Source organism: Dipodomys spectabilis, unplaced genomic scaffold (genome assembly GCF_019054845.1).
Source record: "Dipodomys spectabilis isolate Male_0828 unplaced genomic scaffold, ASM1905484v1 ptg000206l, whole genome shotgun sequence".
Taxonomy (NCBI): Eukaryota; Metazoa; Chordata; class Mammalia; order Rodentia; family Heteromyidae; genus Dipodomys; species Dipodomys spectabilis.
The window spans coordinates 794,996-804,554 of NW_024870883.1; the positions used below are offsets into that span (position 1 = coordinate 794,996).

General features: G+C 32.9%; 1 pseudogene; it reads left to right on the forward strand.

The window, feature by feature from the left end:
* The first annotated feature begins 9,102 nt into the window (after nucleotides 1-9,102).
* LOC122122185 lies at nucleotides 9,103-9,199 on the forward strand (annotated as a pseudogene).
* The last annotated feature ends 360 nt before the right edge of the window (nucleotides 9,200-9,559 follow it).

A 9,559-nucleotide genomic window follows, 5' to 3' on the forward strand; every position in this document is an offset into this window, starting at 1 on the left:
TTACTTCCACTTACTTCCAGTAACAATTTATGGTGCTGCTCCAGAAAAAAATGAATGTTTTCTGGCTTCATTGAAATAGCACAAAGACACTTTTGGACATGAGGTAACACGTGTTTCAGAGACAACTTAGTAAAGTCAAATGCAATTTAAATTGCTTATAAATACATTATCCATGAGAATATTTTGTTCAAACTTCTCATGTGCTCTGGAAATTAAGGTGAATTTTAAATGGTAAGAAGGTTCTCAGATCATTTTTTGGGAGTCTATATGCTGTGCATTAATTTCCCAACTGTACATGAGTTAACAGTAAGAGAAACAATAGCAATTATAGGAGAAAAAGTAGTTCTGTGTTTATGTATAAGTGTTCAATACAATATACAAGACTCTACAAATAAAAAATTGAAACAATAAAGCCAAGTCCTGTATGTAGATTTATGTGAGTGATATAGAGAAAGCATTACTCTTAAGTGGAACATGAAGCATGAGGCCACTCCCTTTCTAAATCACGCTTGCTAATCATGTAAATGTGCAAAAAGGAGAATGGAAGAATTATTCTGTTTCCAATGCAAGTCACATATGGGAGAATAGACTTAACTGGAAAAAAGACTCTATCTTGAGGGAACAGGAATTATACTAGCAATGAACCTGGTGGGTAAGATCATATTTCTTTTTCTTTCCTTTTCTTATATTCCTTTTTATTGTTGTTGTTTTTCATGGCACTTGAAATATGGGACAGGGCGCTGTCCTTCTGAAACGCAGCTCAAGGCTAGTGCTCTTCCACTTGAGCTACAGTGTCACTTCCAGTTTTCATACCCGTGTTGGCTTTCAACCCCAATCCTCAGATCTCACAACAACTTGTTTTATGATCACATTTCTAACAGTGTACACTCAGGATATGTAATGTATATGTCCATCTATCTTTATATGAATTCTTGAGTTAAAAATCTGGGCTACAGTTAGACTTTACACTCACAAAAGTGTTTTAAGTTTAAAAGTTGATACTCCTGGAAAAATAAAACCTAAGAATGTAAAGGAGTCTGGGAAGTTCAATTTGCATCCAGCTTGGACAGTATAGGCTTTGAGACACTACCTATAATTAACCAGCCAAAGCTGGGATACCAGTCACGAGCAAGATTGCTGAATTACAGCTTTAGGTTTTTGCATACATACATACATACAAACATACTCGTACACACAGAGGCACTTATAGGTGCACACAAAAATACACAAATGAAACAATTCTCAGAATATGTAGAAAAGTTAGAAAACAACAGAAAATAGGACCTGAGTAAAACTAGAATCAAGTGATAACTTTTAATATTAGAAATCCTTCAAGTGAACTTTCCCCCAGAAGTTGAGAATATTACATAGGTAGGGACCAGAGATAGTAAGAGAGTCAAGCAAGCATTCTTAACGGGATAGGATACATGGTGGAATGAATCAGGGAAGCCTGCAGGTGCATCTGAAAATGTTCCTATCCTGTGTCAAATTTTAAAACACCTTTGAAAATAGTACATAAACAGTCTGAGCAGTCAGTCTAGTGGATAAAATCATGGGAGAAGTTCAGAAATTCTAGTCTGTTTCTAGATTAAATAAAAAAAAATATGGCAGGGCAATGTGATACAAGCCTGGAATTCTAGCACTCAGACAAGAGATTAGAGAGTGGAATTACATAACGATACCTTCCCTGGACCAGGTAGAATAATTTGTCTCAGTAATACAAACCAAACAACAAGAAAGGAATACACCGTTGGAAGTTTGGCCTAATTTTGTCATTATGTTTTGAGAAGTCAAGTTTCCTATTGAATGCACCTCATACATATCCTCACTTGTGTTTTAAATGCTCTCATCATTACAGAACATTCGTAGATGCAAAATAGCTCATGATTCCCATCCCTCATTCTGTTGGATTCCAAATAAATGTTGAAGGATTACAAAAGCTTAAGTCTAGAGAAATAGCAAAGTTCGTCTAATGTAGGGCTTTGTAGACCTTGTTAAATTAGAATTTAGATTTAAAATATATTTTTTGGGTTTGTTTGCAATTTCAGATTCTATAGGATACTACAAAATTCTTTTAAAGTAGAGGGATTAATTGAAAAATTCACAAATAATTCTGGCATTCTATTTGCCTAGATATTCTTTCACGACAGTTATAATTAGACCATAGTTAATAGATAATTTGCAGAGTTCATGTATACCATGTTAATATGAATAATCTAGACAGAGTTGCCAAAAATGGATGACATTAATTCATACATTTAGAAAAACCAATTTTTAAAGGTTTGGTTTAATATGGTATGAAGAGAGTAATTGTGTGACATCTTCTTTCTTCTACCTATATGTACCGCAGGAAGCCATTTCCTTATTTACGTGCCTCTGTATACATGGAGAAAAATGCTAGGTTTGGGATTTGTTTTCAATTTTGCTTTTTTTTTTTTTTGGTTCATCCTAGAACTTGAACTCTTGGCATGGACAGGGTCTCTGATCCTGTTTATGCTCAAGACTCTTGCCCTACCACTTCAACCTCAGTGCCACTTGAGTCTGGCTTTTGCGGAGAAGTTTTTTGGAGATAAGATTCTAAGAAACCTTCCTGCCTGGGAAGGCTTTGAATCATAATTTTCCTATCTTAGCATACTGAATATCTATGATAGTTAAAAAAGTCTAAATATAAATAATATTTGCAAGTGTTCTGATCTCAAGAATACCTGTGGAGGAAAAATGATGCAGCTCAGTTTATTGTGGTGTTCTTTTCAGAGCAAGGAGGGTGTCACATTAGCAGAGGTGTAGTATTTTTTCAAAATAGAGATAAGGTATTCATGATGTGAATTAAGGAATTTTAAGGTGTCCCTTACAAGTTGGAAACTGTTGGGCTAGGATGACTTTATGGCATAAATCTTGGGATTGATGGTCATAGATATAATATCTTACCCTTATAAATAAATGCTTACTCTTGAAGAATTAATTATTACACATGCTTCACAGTTTTATCCTCTACAAGAATATGGCTATTTTTCTGTTTACTTCTCAATCTGTAACACCCAGTTGGAAACTGCACCTATTGCAGAATTACATAACATGCAAACAGGTACTGTTTTGAATCTCTTAGGAATGTTGAGAATTTAAAAATGAGTAGTTGTTAGTCATAGGAATTTTGAAGAACATATATATTCTGTCCTCTTAAAAACTTACTTACTTTTAAAATTATGGGTTTCCATAGTATTAAACTGGGTCCAGTCGTGGGGCCTGAACTCTGGGCCTGGGCACTGTCCCTCAGCTCTTCAGCTCAAGGCTAGCGTTCTACCACTTGAGCCATAGCACCACTTCCGGTTTTTTTCATTTTTGCTTATGTGGTGCTGAGAAATCGAACCCAGGGCCTCAAGAATGCAAGGCAAGCGCTCTACCACTGAGCCATCTTCCCAGACCCTGTTTTCTGTTTTAGAATGAGAAAGTACTAAATTTATTCTGTTTTGAAAAATTTGGCAAGTATATTGTGAAAATATTGTCTAGTTGGATAACATTCAAGTTGATGAACCTCTGATAAAGAAGGAGTAATTAATTCAAATTAGATGCCAAATAGTATTGATTTTTAAAATGTTACTACATAAAGAATATTATTTACTGGTCCAATACAGTGAAATTATATTTTATGCAGCTTATTTTTTCAATTTTATTATCAAAATGATGTACAGTGGGGTTACAGTAATTGTAAGGTATTAAGTCATAACTTTTCAAACTTAGTAACCCTCTCACATTTTTCTCACAGTTTTCCTTCACCCCTTCACCCCTCACAAGTTGTAAAGTACATTTTCAACATATTGTCTTGTGAGTATTGCTATTGCATTGGTTTGCCTTTTGTCCTTTGTCTCACCATTATGCTCACCATTGTCTTACCATATAGCAGGGATAAACCATAGGGGAAAACCCCAAAGAAAACAGAAATCACATAGTTCATCAAAAACAACAATCACAAATGAAAAAAAAATCTGGTTCCATATCTTGGAATTCATTTTGCTTAGCATCAGCTAATATGGTTACATATATGCATAACAAAGCCACTGGAAAATAATAGCTGCATGGATACTATATCATGAAAACAACATGTTAACATTTTGATGGTAAAGGTGGAATTAGGATTGGTGAATTTGCTGTTCTGATAAAGGATTTTCAACAGTTTTAAAATTATGACAGGTAAAATTTAATAGTTCAAAATTTTTAATAACTTAGCCTATTAAGAAAATTTAAAATTGCCTGGAAGAATAGGCTTTCATGCAAAGAAATCCAAGGAGACTTAGTAGAGAGGGAGCAATGTGGATGAAGATGGCTCTTTTTCAAACTAAACAAACAAACCTCAGAAACCTTGCTGTAAATCCTGTAGGTTCCCTTGGAATTGTCCTTACCCAGGAACTATATTATCACTGTTTGAAAGAAGGTTGTATTGGAATTTAAATTAAAATTTCTTAAAAATATAAGACATCAAAATTTGTGAATTTACCTTTAATTACCAAACACTAATTCTCTTAAAAAGATAATTTGAGTCAAAATATTTAGGGAGAAAGTACCCTCCACAATGAAAGAAGGTGTTGGGATTACACATTTCTGTTTGTAACACTTTCCACAATGTCTTTGGACATGAAGCAGTGAAACACAGAAAAAATTTGATTGGATACTTCAAACCAATGATTTCACATTTCTAAGTGGCTCACAAAAAATAATATTCTTATTAATATGAGGTAGTGAAGACTTCTTTTATTACATATGCCAAAAAGTTCAGAAAAGAATTGAGCAAATGGAAAAATTAATAATAAAAGTTTTCTTAGAAGCCTTAGCTAAGCGTATTGACTTCAGCAGTGAAGGGAGGCCAAAACTTTTTGATGTAAATTGTGTTAGTATTTTTACTCCCTAAAGTGATTTTACAGAGCCAATTTGGCTCACTACAATGCAGAACTGATTGAATGAAGACATGAAAATACATTCCACATCCAAATAAGGCAACTTGAAGACTTTTAAAAGAGAAATAATGAAGATGTAGCAGTGGTGGAGCCCGTATGGTCCTTCAGCTTCACTAGACTAGAAGCCAAGAAGCTGTGATTAATTGGAACTCTGGCAAGAGCTAAGAGTAGGACATAGAAGTAGGACATAGAAGCATTTTCCTTTTGTAACAGACACTTTCTTCCAAGGTATGGGTGATTTAACTCTATTCTCCTCCATACATCTTGGTGAACAAATGCAAGACCAAGAGAAAAATGATCTATTAAAATAATTTTGCATAGAATAACTTCACTGTTCCTGATATGGTATCTAAGGAGAATCTTAAGAGAGAAGATAAAAAGTGCAGTATTTTTTGGTTTCCTCTAAGCATCTTGTTAGCAAAATATATCTTTGAGGTTAGACAATTCTGATTGAACCAACAAGTGATGGAGTACTTATTTTTGTGGGCACTTTAGACACAAGAAGTCTTTCAAGGTAAAAGAAAAAATATATAGCCAAATATTTGTGATCACAGCCTCTTGGACTGTTTTCTGGAGACAAAGTTTTACATTAGATTTCTCCTTATTAAAATAGATGTTGTTTCATGGCAACCAAATACAAGAGGGAAGTTTTATGGACTCACTTGGCCAATTAAACAGCATGAAAGAAGAAAATGGCAAATAATATTTAATGAAATTACTTTGACCAATTACTTTGCCAGAAGAAAGAAGGAAAAATATAATTCAAAATCAATTGACTTAAAAGTATGAAGAAAGAGTAGTGAAGAGAAATTAGAGAAAATATAGAGGATTGTTTTCTCTCCAGTGGAGTAATGGGTTCTTGAACTTGTTTCTTCCATTCTACCTCACAAGCTACCAAGTGTGTCTCAGGACTGGATTATCTAGTTCAGACAGAAAACTCATAGAAGTAAGATACTTTATGGAGCAGATATAGGTGATTTATAACCTTAGACAATCTATTTAATTCTGTTCAAAATTCTCCCCTATCCCAAACTTCCCTCTTTGAACAGCTTTGTTTGCTTTTCCCAAGACTGCCCTTCATTAACTGATTAAAATTTTGAGTGGTCATATTCATACTCTCTAGAGATTGCTGTTTGGTTGTGATTTTTGTGTGTTTTTGTTTCTTGTTGTGTTTTTTAACTGAATTTTAAAAGTTTGTGCAATTGTGTTACAGTTAAATATATGCATCTAATTGTCCAATGCTCCTAGATCAGAGTCACTCCTTCTATCATTCTCAACCAACCCTTTCTCCAAGATTTATTTCCAATTTACCACTTCTTTCATCATGTGTATACATTCAGTATTCTAGCTGTATTTGCCCCTTGTTCATTTTTCATTCATTCTATTTCTTTACTATAATTCCTCTTTGGTTACAACTTCCTGAAAGTCATTCTGTTAAACTGTCTATTAATACTTTGAAAGATTTATATACATTCCATGGAGTTTCAATCCTGCATATTCTTGAAATGATGTCAGCTTATATTTCCATAATTCATTCATCTGCAACAACAATTTGCAAGACTGGAGACGGGAAGCACCTAAACATGATTTTATTCTCAACCGTTTGGAAGATTAATCTTTATTCAAAAAGAAAGTTAAAAAATGGCTTAGAATGTATTCCTAATTATGAATTTTTATAAATGGCTTTGTACAATGGTGTGATTCTTTTATTTTACATGCAATAATATTTTCTACTACCTATAAGTTTTGGAAAAAGAAGAAAAATAAATTTATTCCTAGATAGGAATGTGATAGAAATAGAAGACAGATATTAGGTTTGTAATATCTCTGATGAGTACACATATTCAAGACTTAAAGTCATATTTCTTACTATGTTAGACAGAGGTAAAACATAAAGTAACATATGATAAGGCAACTATTTGTGATTTTTTTAAAATGTACCTTATTAAATGATGAAATTTATTAGCTAACATTTGGGTTTGAAATTTAGGAGGCTGACATATTTAACACATTTCTGAAAGGCCCTTACTGAAAAACACAAATTGTGGGTGGTACTATTTCTACACTTTAATGAATGGTTGAACATGTTTGTCATTAGTGCTGTGTAAATAATTCAACTCTATTGTAACTTGCTCCCTACACTTGAAAAACTTGTAATGTCACTAAGTATCATCAACTTGTCAAATGTTATTTTTGTGAAAGTGATTTTAAAAAGTTTATTTGAAAAGGAATATACTTTCAGGAGATTAAATGTAGATTATCATTGGTTTGAGAGTGACATTTTTATACCACAGAACCATGTTGTACTGAAATCCCAGTGTTTTGTAGCACTCCTTAGTGCTTCAAATGTTTTTCTGAATTACATTTGACCTCTAAGTCAAGTTGTCGGGCTTTGGTAGACCAATTATAGATCTATCCTTCTAGGAACTATTTTTTGTCCCACTTATGTTGTAATAAAATCTTTCGTTAATCATAGGTGAGGGGTATTAAAAATAATCTTATGACACTTTGTGAACTTGTTCACTCGTATGGGCTGGTCATCTGTAAGTTGAATGTTTGAATTACAGTACTTTCTCTCAAATTTTGTGATCTCATCCTTCATTTTAAGTTGCCTTGCATTTCACAATTGCTTACTGCTAATTCCTGCATCTCAAGGAATTGGGGCCCTGAAATATAGGAAATGCGAAATTGAGATGGGTCTTCAATTACTTTGTGTTGATATGTTGCATGGGCCTTGGTGAAAAGTCTTGCCCCTGTTATCTGATGATGTAGGTAACTGGGCCCTGGGATCCTAGGACCCATGGGTACTGTAGAAGAATAATATTTTTTAGATATCTTAGCAAAATTTGGGCATAATCAGTAAGAATGCTTCAGAAATATGGACAAAAACAGTTTGGGACAAGCAAGTTAAAACAATAAACAGAGCAGCAGAGTAAAATCCATTACAGATTAGAAGAAAGTATTGTTTTTTTATCATGTGGATTCAGAAGACCAAGGACAGTTATAATGTATCACAAGTTTATACTAAAAAGATTGCATTGATACTTTTTCTAGTCTAATATATATTTGAAACCTAAATATTTATATTCCAATTCTATTTATTGAAGTAAATATCAATTTATTTGTCAAATTATCAACTAATTCTAGTAAATTTCATTGTGTGAAATATAAAATCAGCACATATAAATATAAAATATATAACTATATAATATGATTAAAAGACACACGTTTTGTATTGTTCTGTTGTAGTTACTGTATGAAAGGCAACTCTGTTTTAAAGTATTATTCCATTATCTCTACTTCAGTGTTTGATAGAGTTAGACCTAAAGCTTTATCATTTGTAGATTTACAGCGTGGAGGCAAGAGGAAACACTGTGATTAAAACATTATCAATTTAATGCCTAATAACGAGGAGAAACATATGCACTTCTCCTGTAACTATGAAAATATTTGGTGATAAAAAGGTAGTAGTGTAAGTTCCTGGTAGGAACTTACAGAGAGGCCAGGACATTAAATAATCATGCATACGAACAATTTTTTCACCTTCTTGGCTTTAGCTACTTTTAAATGGAAGGTATAATAAACAATTATATTTTGATAAAATACCTTCTAGTCTGAACAGTTCTGTTTGAACGGTTCATCGCTCTATGATCTCTTGTAACCAAGATTAGTTTTGTTCTAGTAAGAAAATCTTTGGTGTCAGGGTAAGGTATTCTGGTTGGTCTGTTCCCACATGGAAGAAGGGTAAAGGCTCAGGTAGACATTTGTTCCAGTAACACGTCATTTGGGAAAATGTCAGCTGAAGAAGTTTAGAAGTAGCTTTTAAGCAACGCTTAATTTGAATCCATTAGGTCCACAAAGCTGGATAAATAAGTACTTGAAAAAGCCATCACCTTTGGACCTATCTATAAATAATTGAGAGTATGATCAAATTCCAAATAAAAAGACTTAAGATACTCATTGACAAAAAAAGTTTGCAAATGTGAGCAATCGACTAATCAATATAATTTTTTCCACTATTCACAGAATTTTAGGGGAATAAGATCGATAGCATTGTTAGAAACAATAAGGTTTCCTTGTTACAAGTAGGCACCCATAGATATAAGCCTGTATAAAGATTCCATCATTAACTATTAAATTTAGAGGATACTACATGCTTCAGCAGCACGTATACTCAAATTACAATACAGAGATTAACATGGCACTTGCACAAGGATAATATGAAAATTTGAAAAGTATTCCATATTTTTCATTCTTCAGATGCAAGAAATGAAAAAAAGTGATTAAAATGTTGATTACAAAATTACAAGTATAAAAATACACACAATTCATATAATTAAATTTAGTTTGACATCAGTGTATTAAATCTTCCCCTCAGAAAGGCGTTTACATAGCATAAACTTTACAAAATTTTTCAAATTAGACAACATTGTCATTTTATCCCAAAGAAAAATAATATTAAGACCTAGAAAAAAAGGGATCAAACTGTTTCTATATGGAATGCAATCGGAAAGGACACATTAATGAACCTATATATTATAAAATAATATAGAACTCAAAGTATATCTAGGAGAAAATAAATTATGAACATTATGCAAACACACAATATA